At 55.0% G+C, this 12,687-nt stretch overlaps 1 protein-coding gene across 5 annotated transcripts in view; it reads left to right on the forward strand.

The window, feature by feature from the left end:
- Nucleotides 1-3,000: 3,000 nt before the first annotated feature.
- Nucleotides 3,001-12,687, forward strand: part of TNK2 (tyrosine kinase non receptor 2) — a 46,604-nt gene continuing 36,917 nt past the window's right edge. For 2 of the 5 annotated variants that reach the window (XM_038003142.1, XM_008009687.3), the window contains exon 1: nt 3,004-3,139. The gene's annotated coding sequence lies outside the window, so the exon portion shown is untranslated. Of the gene's footprint in view, nt 3,140-12,687 lie in introns of all 5 variants that reach the window. The other 3 variants (XM_038003153.2, XM_038003156.2, XM_038003146.2) reach the window with 3 other exon arrangements.

Raw genomic sequence — 12,687 nt, forward strand, 5'->3', positions numbered from 1 at the left:
GGGGGCTGGGCTGCCCTAGGAGCAGGACCAACCACAGTGGAGGCGTTTGACCCCTAGCTTTGTTTGATTTGGAGCTTGATTTACTGGAGGGGAAGTTTGCTCTAAATCAGTTGTTTGCATCTATTGACCAATAAAATCTAGTTAGTCCTGATGCTTCCTGAAGCAGGGCTCCTGGATTTGGCGTTGCTATTTTGTGCCTCAGATTTTTTTTTTTTTTTTTTTTTTGAGACAAGGTCTGGCTCTATTGCCCAGGCAGGAGTGCAGTGGTGTGATCTTTATTCACTGCAACCTTCATCTCCCACGTTCAAGCGATCCTCCCTCCTCAGCCTCCCCAGTAGCTGGGATTACAGGTGCGTGCCACCATGCTCTGCTAATTTTTGTATTTTTTTGTAGAGACAGGGTTTTGCCATGTTGCCCAGGCTGGTCTTGAACTCATGAGCTCAAATGATTTGCCCTCCTCAGCCTCCAAAGTGCTGGGATTACAGGCGTGAGCCACCACACTTGGTCTGTGACTTGGACTTTAGAGTCGGAAAACTGGATTTGAATCCTGGCTGCAACACTACCAGCTGTATGGTGCTGAACAAGTCACTTGGCCATGTAGAACCTCAGTTCTACCACGTGTAAAATGGGGACATTATGTTTCTCCTTGGATTGTTGTGGGGTTGGATGAGAAGAAGTGCAGAGTGCAGGGCCTTGCACAGTTGGGCTCCGTGAGCCTTAGCAATGGCCATGACTGAGGCAGTGTGAGGGAGACTGGGAAAAAACCTCCTCAGGTTCCTTCTCCCAAATCTGATGTCTGCCGCACTTTCTTTCCTGAAGCCAGGCAACAGGGGGGGTGGTCCTGGCCCAGCCTCACAGCTCCCTGGGGCAGGGCTGCTATTACTTACAGAGTCAGATAATTCAGTAGAAAGTTGCCCTGCCCACCTCGCAGGCAAGGCACCGCCACCCAAATCCACCCAGATTGGGTCTCGCGTTGGTTTCCGGAAGCCACCTCTTTCTCATTGCCCTACTGCCCTCTGGCCATGGCCCTGGGGCCCACTGCTGGACAGTGTGAGTGCAGAAAGAGCCAGCCCTACACCGTTCCCAACGTCTGAGCTTGCCATCTACAGCGAATTGTTTTGTTATTACACCCTTCTTCTAGATGAGGGACAGTAACAAGGGCTGAGTGGCCCTGAGCCCTGGGGTTCCAAGCGCCCGCTGCCCAGGGCTGCCTCCGTTTGGGCTGGGACCCGGGCCTGCAGGCTGCCCCGCCGCTGGGAATCAGAGCTCTGGGTTTTCTCCTTCTGGGGTGGGGGGTGGGGTGGGGCAGGGAGGACACCGCTCATGTGCAGGAATGATGAAGGTCCCCTTGCCTGGGGCTATTTCTGCCCAAGTCCTCATCAGGAATTGTCAGGCCTGAGACAAACCCTCCCTCCTTCAGGAGTCCTCCGTTGGCCCCGGGGAAAGAGAGGTGATGGTCCGGTTTCTGGGCCTTTCGGTTGCTACGGTGATATTAGGGCTAGAATCCCAGCGTCACTGGAGTGACCCCAGAAACCTTCCAGTGCAACCTCCTCACTTCAGAGCTGAAACCACCGAGACCGGGTGGAAGTGACTTTCACACTCGCACAGTGCAACAGCAGCTACTCGGAATGAGGGACGCTCCGGCGCTCCTCCGCTGCGCCCCTCGACTCGGCGGGACTTCCTCACCCCAGTTCCCTCCGCACCGCAGGAAGGCGCAGGCCGGGCCGGGGTGCGGGGGAAAGCGGGGTGGGGCCCGCAGGCTGGGGGCGGAGCCGGGGGCGGAGCGACGAGGCCGGGCCCTTTAAGGGGCGGGCCGACCCCCAACCCCACCCCGGGGCGGCGCAGGCGCAGGCGGGCTCGGGGCGCGCGGCAGGAGGGACGGCGGGCGGGCGGGCGCTCACCTGCGGGGGCCGGCGCGGGGCGGGCGCCCGGCAGGCCGACGTTGACGCCCGGAGGCGAGGGCGGGGAGGCGGGCGCGGAACTCGGGGGCGGCCCGGGGCGGGCGGGGAGGCCGGGGCGGGCGGGCGGCGGTGTGAGCGGGCGCCGAGGGCAGCACCATCTGGAGGGGCGGGAGCGCGCGGCCTCTGGGGGGCAAGCGAGTGCGCTGGGCCGAGCCGGTCGAGGGCCCCCGGCGGGGCGAGCAGGAGGAGCGCGGCGGGCTGAGCCCCGCGCTGCCGGAGCAGCAGCCGCAGCGCGTCGGGGTTCTCAGCTGGGGCCCGCAGCAGCTCCGCGGGCTGAAGCTCGGCGTGGAGGAGCGGGGCGGGGTGGGCCCGGCCGTGCAGGAGGAGGGCGGGGTGGGCCCGGGGCTGCAGGAGCGCGGCGGCCGCGGCCACGAGCCCAGCCGGGGGGTGGTGTGGGGGCCGCCGGACGGCGCGGACTGGGGGCGCCCTACGCGGTGGACGGGCTCGGCGGGCTGGCCTGTGGCGCAGGAGGAGGGGCTGGGGCCCCGCGGGCAGCACCAGGAGAAGGGCGGAGGCAGCCCCGCAGTGCAGGAGCGCGGCGAGGCCCGGGCCGGGGTGCAGGAGCGCGGAGAGGGGAGCCCGCGGAGGCTGCTGCAGCAGCCCGAGCCGGCGCCCGAGGCCGGGGAAGGCCCCCGCGAGCGCGGGGAGGGGCCGGAAAGTTCCGGCGAACTGGGGGAGCGGCAGTGGGAGAGCGTGGGGCGGGAGGCGGTGGTCCTGGGGGCGGCCCCGGAGCGCCGAAGCCGCCCGGAGCTGGTGGGGAGGGCCCGGCCGGTGGGGCCCCGGGGGCCTGCGGGGGAGGGGCGCCTGGGGGTGCAGGAGGCGAATTGGCTGCCCGGAGTGCAGGAGGGGCAGGTGGTGCGGGCTGTGCAGGAAACCTACCTGAACGGAAAGGAGCCCCAGGAGGGGGAGGGACCCGGCGAGGGGCTCAGGACCCGGAGGCGCCGGCGGAGGAGGAGGTGGTGACTGGCAGGCCGCCGCCCGGGCCCCACGGTGCCTCCGGAGCTGAAGGGAACGCAGGATGTAGGGGCGTGGGGAGTCGGGCACAGAAGAGTGCGGGGAACCGGGGAGCTCTGCGAGCCACTGCCTGAGGGTAGGCCCGGCCCGCGGGAACGTCTTCTGCTCGCTCAGCCTGGGCATCGCTGAAGCTGTGTCTGCGGGGAGGCAGCGGAAGGCGGCAGGTAAGGAAGCCCAGTTCTCTTAGCTGGAGTTGGTGTGCTTGGAAGCGAGAAGCTGCAGGTCACTGGCGAGAGGGTGGTCTCCACGCTGCCCTCGTTCTCTCGGCCTTTCATCCCTGGGGGGAGGAAGCAGTGCACTTTTCAGCTGCGAGGCAGGACATCTCCCCCGCAGTACTGTGTATGGTAGTTGGAGTGATGGGGCATCTTCTTAGAGTCTAGGCAGCTCGCGGGACTTCTGGGTGGCTGCCAGGTCTGTGCAGAGGGAAGAGAGGGGGAGCCCCAGGGAGGAGCTACAGGACGGTCACCCCTCCACCTGCCCCTCGATGGCAGTAGGGTGCCTCCATGGTATTTGCTCTGCATGGTGCAGTCAGCACAGGTTGCCTCAAGTCCTCAAAACACGTTCCACAGAAGGGAAGAGGGCAGCGTGGGATTAACAGAACCTTATCTTGTAACCCTGTTGGTCACGTGAGCTGAGATGTGAGTGTGACAGCTAGTGGCTTGGGCACGGCACGAGCCTGACCCGCACCTGCCACGCCGTCCTGTCACAGCTGATTTACCCTGAGGGCCCAGAGCCAAGGATGATTAGTGGGCAGAAGGTGGGAGAGCAACTGGTGAGTCTCTGGGTGGGGCTTCACGAGCCCAGCGTGAGAGGGACGGGAGAGGAGGGTGCATCTGCACCAGAGGACTCTGGGCTGCCTCTGTGGCCCCACCGTGGGGAGGTTTGCAGATGGGCCGCTGTGGTATCGTGGGCTCTGCACCTGTCAGGGCAGGAGCCCAGCCCAGTCTAGAGGTAGGGCTTGTAGGGGCCAAGGGTGGGGGCTGTATTTGGCTTCTTGTTGACTGCCTCATGCCTGGAGGGCTGCTTGTGGGCCTTACTCTCCTAGAGCTGTTCCCTCTTACCTGGCACTGTCGGGTTCTTGCTTCCCCTGCCCCTGGGTGGGGATGGGTACAGGGCTGCTGCCTGCCCAGGGCCTTAGCTAGGACCCCTCTCTGCCCCAGCCCGAGGTGTGGCTCTGAGTCAGATGGTCCCAGGCCCCTGTCCGGAACCAGACTGGCTGCTCTCCTATGGGGGCAGAGGGAGTGGTGCTGGAGGTAGCTGCTGGAGGAGCCGGTTAGCCTACTCCTCATACTCAGACTCGCCTGTCAGCTTCATCCCATGCCTGTCGCGCTGCCGCCCGAACACTCATGCACCGGAAGTTCAGCTGCTGTGCCCACGGTGCCCGACGCTTCTGGAATGGCCAGAGTGGCTCTCAGTGTCTGGCTTCAGTGGAGAGAACTGTCTGTTTTAAACACGTGCACACAACACACATCTTCACCTACTTATTTCAGGTCGACGTTTTTGAACTTGTGGCAGATGAATGGGAGAAAGGCCTTGGCATCACACAGATTGCTTTTGATCTGGTTATATCGCTTACAAGCTGTGGAACTTCCTTGGGCAACATAGTGTCTTCAGGTTTCAGTTTCCTGGTGTGTGCGGTGGGCCAGGGCTTCCCCTGCAGTGTCCCGAGTGAAGAAACCTCAGGCCCTTTGGAGCCTGGTGCCGACCTCCCAGGAGCCCAGCAGACGTTGGGGAGGAAGGGTCAGACTCTTCCCTCTGGCCCCTGAGCCCGAGATTAGCCCCCACCTTGTGCTTTGTCTAGAAGATGCAGTGTTTCTTTTTGTTTGTTTTAAGTAACAGCTTTATTGAGATATAGTGACATATGGTAAACTGAGCATATTTAAAACATACAATTTAATAAGTTGTAGCCTATGTATACACCCGTGAAACCACCCCCACCGTCAAGATAGTGAACATCCCCCTTATTCCCCAGTCCCCAAAAGTTTGCTTGTGGAATCCCTCCATCCCCCCTCCGCTGGCGTCTCCTCCCCAGGTAACAGGCTGCTCTACTTTCTGTCACTGTATCTGAGTTTGCAGCATTTACTGTAAACGGAATTCCGTCTTTCATTCAACAGAAGTGTTTTGGAATTGGTTCACATGGTTGCACATATCAACAGTTCATTGCACACGTGTGCCAGTCTGTTTACCCATTGACCTGTTGATGGGTTTTCAGAGAAAGCTGCTCTGAACTCTTCTGTTAGTCTTTGTATGGATGTATGCTTTTATTTATCTTAGGTAAATCCCTAGGACTGGAATGGCTGGGTCATGTGGTAGGTATACATTTAACCTTTAAGAAACTGCCAGACTGTTTTCCAAAGTGGTTGTACGTTTTATATACTCACCCACTGTGTCTGAGGGTTCTGGTTTGCCCACGTCTTTGATATGCCCACACCGTCATATGGTCAGTGTCTAATTTCAGACATTCTCATGTCTGTGGTGGTATCTCATTATGATTTTCATTTGTGTTTCCTAATGACTCATGTTGCTGAGCATCTTCTGATGTGCTCATTTGCCATATATATGTCTTTGGTGATGTGTCTGTTCAGATTGTTTGCCTGCTTTTAATTGTGTGGGTTTTTTTCATGTTGAGTTCTGAAGAGTTCTTGATATAGTCTGGATATAAGCCTTTTATCAGGTATGTGATTTGCAAATCTTTTCTTCCAGCTTGTGGCTTGTATTTTGATTCTCTTAACAATGTCTTCTAAAAAAATTATCATGATCAGTGATGCAAAGTGGTGTGTTCTGAAAGAGAAGTTTTAAATTTTGATTAATTTACTAATTTGTTACTTTGTGGATTGCATTTTTGGTGTCATGTCCAAGAAATCTTTGTCTGACCCAGAGTCACAACAGTTTTCCCCTGTTTTCTTATAGACATTTTATAGTTTTGGGTTTTACAGTGAGATCTAGGATTCATTTGGGGCTAATTTTTGTATGTGGTACAAGGTGTGAATTAATGTCCAGTTTTTTGCATGTAGAGATCTAACTGATCTAGTAGCACCATTTGTTAAGAAGATGTGTCTCTTCACTGAATTGCGTTTGAATCTTTGTCAAAAATCAATTGTTGGCCGGGCACAGTGGCTCAGGCCTGTAATCCCAGTGCTTTGGGAGGCCGAGGCGGGCGGATCACGAGGTCAGGAGTTCAAGGCCAATCTGGTGAACATAGTGGAACCCCATCTCTACTAAAAAATACAAAAAATTAGCCTGGCGTGGTGGCGGGCACCTGTAATCCCAGCTCTTTGGGAGGCTGAGGCGGGAGAATTGCTTGAACCTGGGAGGCGGAAGTTACAGTGAGCTGAGATTGCGCCACTGCACTCCAGTCTGGGCAACAGTGTGAGACTCCGTCTCAAAAAGAAAAATAAAAAAATCAGCCGGGCGCGGTGGCTCACGCCTGTAATCCCAGCACTTTGGGAGGCCGAGATGGGCGGATCAGGAGGTCAGGAGATCGAGACCATCCTGACTAACACGGTGAAACCCCGTCTCTACTAAAAATACAAAAATTAGCCGGGCGCGGTGGCGGGCGACTGTAGTCCCAGCCACACGGGAGGCTGAGGCAGGAGAATGGCGTGAACCTGGGAGGCGGAGCTTGCAGTGAGTGGAGATCGCACCACCGCACTCCAGCCTGGGCGACAGAGCGAGACTCCGTCTTAAAAAAAAAAAAAAAAAAATCAATTGTTTATGTGTGTCTAATTCTGGATTCTGTTTTGTTCCATTGATCAATTGTCTGTCTTTATCCCAGTATTGCACTATCTTGATTACTGTGGGTTTATAAACAATAGTAAGTCTTGAAATCAGGCTAAGATCTCAAACTTGGTTTTGTCTTTTCAGAATTGCTTTAGCTATTCTGGGTTCTTTGTACTTCCATATACATTTTAGAATTAGTTTGTCAATTTCTACAAAACAGCCTGCTGGAATTTTGATTGGGATTATGATCAATTTGGGAAGAACTGATAGGTTAGCAGTATGGAGCCTTCTGACCGGTGAACAGTGTATATCTCTGTATTTATCTAGGTTTTCTCAGCAGTGCTTTGTAGTTTTTGGTATATCAGTCTTTTCCATCTTTTATTGAACATATCCTTAAATAGTACCTATTTTTATGTTATTGCCAATGATACTGGTTTTTCTTGGTAGTATTTTTTTTTATTTTTAAAAACTTTTAGTTTTGGTAAAATATACATAATATACTACCATTTTAACCATCTGAAATGGTGGTAAATACATCATACTGTTGCACAGCCATCCCCAGTCTCCATCTCTAGGACTTTTTTCATCTTGTGAAACTGAAACTGTACCTATTAAATGGTAACTTCCCATTCCCTTTTCTCTCAGCCCCTGAGAACCAACGTTCTGCCTTCTGACTCTAAGAATTTGGCTCCTCTAGGTGCCTCATAGAAGGATAATTTTACAGTGTTTGTTCTTTTGTGACTGGCTTATTTCACTTCGGCGTAGCCTATTCAAGGTTCATTTATGTGGCGGCATATGTCAGAATTTTATTCTTTTTAAAGAGTAAATCATATTCTGTTGTATGAATATACCCCTTTTTGTTTATCCATTCACTTGGATTGCTTTCACCTTTTTTTTTTTTTTTTTCTACAACAGGGTCTCACTCTGTCTCCCAGGCCCGAGAGCAGTAGTGTGATCATGGCTAACTGCAGACTCAGCTTCCTGGGCTCAGGTGATCCTCCCACCTCAGCCTCCTGGGTAGCTGGGACTACGGTGTGTACCACCATGCCTGGCTATTTTTTTTTTTTTTTTGGGGGGAATTTTCTGTAGAGATGGGATTTTGCCATGTTGCCCAGGCTGGTTGCCAACTCCTGGCCCAAGCGGCTTTCACCTTTTGGCTCTTGTCAGTAATGCTATTATAAGATGGTACTGTTGTTTAAACTTCACTTTCCAGTTGTTTGTTGCTAGTATATGTAAATACCATTGATTTTTGTATTTTGAGCTTGAATCCTGCTGTCTTGCTAAATTGACTTGTTAGTTCTAGTAAGCTTTTTGTAACTTCCGTTGGAGTTTCTACATAGAGCACCATGTCATCTGCTAATGAACAGTTTTACTTCTTCCTTTCTGATCTTTATGCCTGTTATTTCTTTTTCTTGCCTGATTACACTGGCTGGATCCTCTGGTGTAATGTTGTTGTTGTTTTGAGATGGAGTTTTGTGCTTGTTGCCCAGGCTGGAGTGCAGTGGCACGATCTTAGCTCACTGCAACCTACGCCTCCAGGGTTCAAGCGATTCTCCTGCCTCAGACTCCTGAGTAGCTGGGATTACAGGCACCCGCCATCACACCCGGCTAATTTTTGTATCTTTGGTAGAGATGGGGTTTCACCATGTTGGCCAGGCTGGTCTCGAACGCCTGACCTCAGGTGACCTGCCCGCCTCCGCCTCCCAAAATGCTGGGATTGTGGGGGTGGGCCACCAAGCCCAGCCTCATCTAACATGATGTCGAATAGGAGAGTATATACCTTGTTTCTGATCTTCCAGGGAATGCATTTAGTCTCTCGCCATTCAGAGTGGTGCTGGCTGGCCAGGCGCGGTGGCTCACGCCTGTAATCCCAATACTTTCAGAGGCTGAGGTGTGCAGATCACGAGGTCAAGAGATCGAGACCATCCTGGCTAACACGATGAAACCCCGTTTCCACTAAAAATACAAAAAATTAGCCGGGCGTGGTCGTGGGTGCCTGTAGTTCCAGCTACTCGGGAGGCTGAGGCAGGAGAATTGCTTGAACCTGGGAGGTGGAGGTTGCAGTGAGCCGAGATTGCGCCACTGCACTCCGACTCTGTCTCAAAAAAAAAAAAAAGGGATGTTAGCTGGCCAGGCGCAGTGGCTCAGGCCTATAATCCCAGCACTTTGGGAGGCCGAGGTGGGCAGATCACCTGAGGTCACGAGTTCAAGACGAGCCTGGGCAATGTGGTGAAACCCTGTCTCTATGCAAAATACAAAAATTAGCTGGGTCCGTGGTGGTGCATGCCTGTAATCCCAGCTACTTGGGAGGCCAAGGCACAAGAATCGCTTGAACCCAGGAGGTGGAGGTTGCGGTGAGCCTAGATTGTACCATCGTACTCCACTCTGGGTGACAGAGTGAAACTGTCTCACAAAACAAAACAAAACAAAACAAAACAAAAAAAGTGGTATTAGCTATAGATTTTTCATATCTGATCTTTACCAGGTTGCAAAAGCTCCCTTAATTCCTACTTTGCCGAGAGGTGCTTTTTTTTTTTTTGAGATAGAATCTGGCTGTCGCCCAGGCTGGAGTGCAGTGGCGCAATCTCTGCTTGCTGCAATGTCTGCCTCCCGGGTTCAAGCAATTCTCCTGCCTCAGCCTCCCGAGTAGCTGGGATTACAGGCACCTGCCACCATGCCCAGCTAACTTTTGTATTTTTAGTGGAGATGGGGTTTCACCATGTTGGCCAGGCTGGTCATGAACTCCTGACCTCAAGTGATTTGCCCGCCTCGGCCTCCCACAGTGCTGGGATTCCAGGCGTGAGCCATCGTGCCTGGTCCTTACTAACTCCTTACTAACTCTTAAATAGCTTTTCAGTAATCCCCTGTATTTTAGCATTGCCCTTCTGACACTCACCGCTTCTTCCAGAGGCTTCTGGGGCTGCCGGTTCCTGGGCTTTTGAGGATTCAGTGGGATTGGTTAAGCGTCTCTCACACTGGGATTTGTGATTTTCTTGGTCAGCTCTCAACTGCCACTAGCCTGTCTGCTTTCCAGCTTCCCAAGTTTTGTGGTGGTTTTTCCCTCTACCATTCTCCCTGCTCCCTAGGGGCTGGTGACTTTCAAAACATTCTTTTTTAATTGTAGGTCTGGTGAGGTTTTAGGAAGGACTGACACTGTGTGGAATCTACTGTTTTTTCCCTGGAACCCCTGTCCCTTCTTTAGCCTTCCTCCCAGAATCCATGCATTCACTCAGCGTTAGGGAATGACATGGTATCTACTCGGCGAGCCTGATGTGGGTTAGAAGACGTCCGCCGCGACCTCCGTGGGCCGCATCCTTGGACCAAGCAGTACAGTCCTGAACGGGCTGAATTCTAGCTTTACCTTTTACTCTCTGGGTGCTCCTGGCCGCCTCTTCAGAGCCTGTTTCCGCCTTTGTAAAACGGGGATAATCTGGGGTTGTAAGGCGGGTTTTCGGTCAGCCAGTGAAGAATCTGCCTTAGTGGAGCTGGTGCAGAGTGTCTTCCTGAGGACCCAGGCTCTGACTTCTGCTCCCTCATATTCCCCCAGAAGCTGGCATCAGGTGGGCATGTGGGGTGCATGGCGGGTGTCTAAGGAAGGCGAGAGGGGAGAGGTTTTCCCTGGTCCCTCTCCTCAGCGGCTATACTTCCTGGGAGCCGCAGCTGGATGTAACAACGTTGGACTCTTGTTTCTCTCTGTCTCCTGTACACTGTGTCTGCTGGTGAGGCAGGGCCACTTCTCTGGTCCCCTGACCTTGGCAGGGCTCTTCCCCGACCCCATGGCCAGAAGAGAGTCACATTCCCCTAACATTTGCCCTCCCCCGGATGCTGAGCCTCCATTCCCGATGACAGCTTCCTAGTGCCTTGGACCAGGCAAGCCCCTTCCCCTTTGAGGGTCCCAGGCTCTTCAAGGGTCAAATGGTGAGCAGGATCCAGTGGGATTTAAGGTGTAGGATGTGAAGCCTCAGACATTTCTCTCGCTCCCAGGCTCTCCTGGGCCCTCCGGCCTGCCCTAGATGACATGTTCCCGGCCCCCGGGTCTTGGTGTAGAAATGGTCCTGGGGGGATGAGCAGTGCTCCAGCCTGCCCTAGATGACATGTTCCCGGCCCCCGGGTCTTGGTGTAGAAATGGTCCTGGGGGGATGAGCAGTGCTCCAGCCTGCCCTAGATGACATGTTCCCGGCTCCCGGGTCTTGGTGTAGAAATGGTCCTGGGGGGATGAGCAGTGCTCCGGCCTGCCCTAGATGACATGTTCCGGCTCCCGGGTCTTGGTGTAGAAATGGTCCTGGGGGGATGAGCAGTGCTCCAGCCTGCCCTAGATGACATGTTCCGGCCCCTGGGTCTTGGTGTAGAAATGGTCCTGGGGGGATGAGCAGTGCTCCAGCCTGCCCTAGATGATATGTTCCCGGCTCCTGGGTCTTGGTATAGACGTGGTCCTGAGCGGGGGAGCAGTGCTCCGGCCTGCCCTAGATGACATGTTCCGGCCCCTGGGTCTTGGTGTAGACGTGGTCCTGAGCGGGTGAGCAGTGCTCCGGCCTGCCCTAGCTGATATGTTCCGGCTCCCGGGTCTTGGTGTAGAAATGGTCCTGGGGGGATGAGCAGTGCTCCGGCCTGCCCTAGATGACATGTTCCGGCTCCCGGGTCTTGGTGTAGAAATGGTCCTGAGGGGATGAGCAGTGCTCCGGCCTGCCCTAGATGACATGTTCCGGCTCCCGGGTCTTGGTGTAGACGTGGTCCTGGGGGGATGAGCAGTGCTCCGGCCTGCCCTAGATGATATGTTCCCAGCTCTTGGGTCTTGGTGTAGAAATGGTCCTGGGGGGATGAGCAGTGCTCCGGCCTGCCCTAGATGACATGTTCCGGCTCCTGGGTCTTGGTGTAGAAATGGTCCTGGGGGGATGAGCAGTGCTCCGGCCTGCCCTAGATGACATGTTCCCAGCTCTTGGGTCTTGGTGTAGAAATGGTCCTGGGGGGATGAGCAGTGCTCCGGCCTGCCCTAGATGACATGTTCCGGCTCCCGGGTCTTGGTGTAGAAATGGTCCTGGGGGGATGAGCAGTGCTCCGGCCTGCCCTAGATGACATGTTCCCAGCTCTTGGGTCTTGGTGTAGAAATGGTCCTGGGGGGATGAGCAGTGCTCCGGCCTGCCCTAGATGACATGTTCCCAGCTCTTGGGTCTTGGTGTAGAAATGGTCCTGGGGGGATGAGCAGTGCTCCGGCCTGCCCTAGATGATATGTTCCCGGCTCCCGGGTCTTGGTGTAGACGTGGTCCTGAGCGGGGGAGCAGTGCTCCGGCCTGCCCTAGATGACATGTTCCGGCTCCCGGGTCTTGGTGTAGACGTGGTCCTGAGCGGGTGAGCAGTGCATCTTGTAGCCTGAATGTTCAGTTCCCAGCTCTGGCATCCACTCTCCACTCCTTCTTTCCACACTTCACCTCCAGGGCCAACAATAGGTCCCTTCAGCTCTGGGCTGTTGCTTAGGGCTTGGGGGTGGGGTGAGGCCTGAGCTGGCAGCAGGCAGGATGACTAGCCGGGCAGCCTCTGCCCAGCCCTGGAAGAGATCTCTGGGAGTGGCTAGCTGCTGGGAGCTAGACTGCATCCTTCCCTCTGGGCCCTTGTGCCATGACGGTGCATGGGGAGGACAAACAACGAGAGGCAGCACTCAGTGTCCCAGCCTTGGCACCTGGGCACGCGTGGCGTGCATGGGAGTGAGACCCAGACAGCTGCAGCGATGTGTCCTCCGCTGCACACTGCTGCTGCTGTCTGTGTTGGGGAGTGACGGTGCGGGAGCACACTAGGGCCCTCAGTGTACTGTCTCTGTGTGTCGGCGTTGCCACTCCGGTCTGCAGCTGGCAAGGCATGAAACAGTTTCACTTTCAAGACCTGGGACAGATGGGTGATCTTGTCTCCACATGTCAGTCCCACCAAGTCTGGCAGCCTCAGGTTCAGTGTGGACTGGGTCACATTGTTTAGTCAGATCCTCTCCCCTCCTCTCTCAAGT

The sequence above is a fragment of the Chlorocebus sabaeus genome, chromosome 15 (assembly GCF_047675955.1).
Source record: "Chlorocebus sabaeus isolate Y175 chromosome 15, mChlSab1.0.hap1, whole genome shotgun sequence".
NCBI lineage: Eukaryota > Metazoa > Chordata > Mammalia > Primates > Cercopithecidae > Chlorocebus > Chlorocebus sabaeus.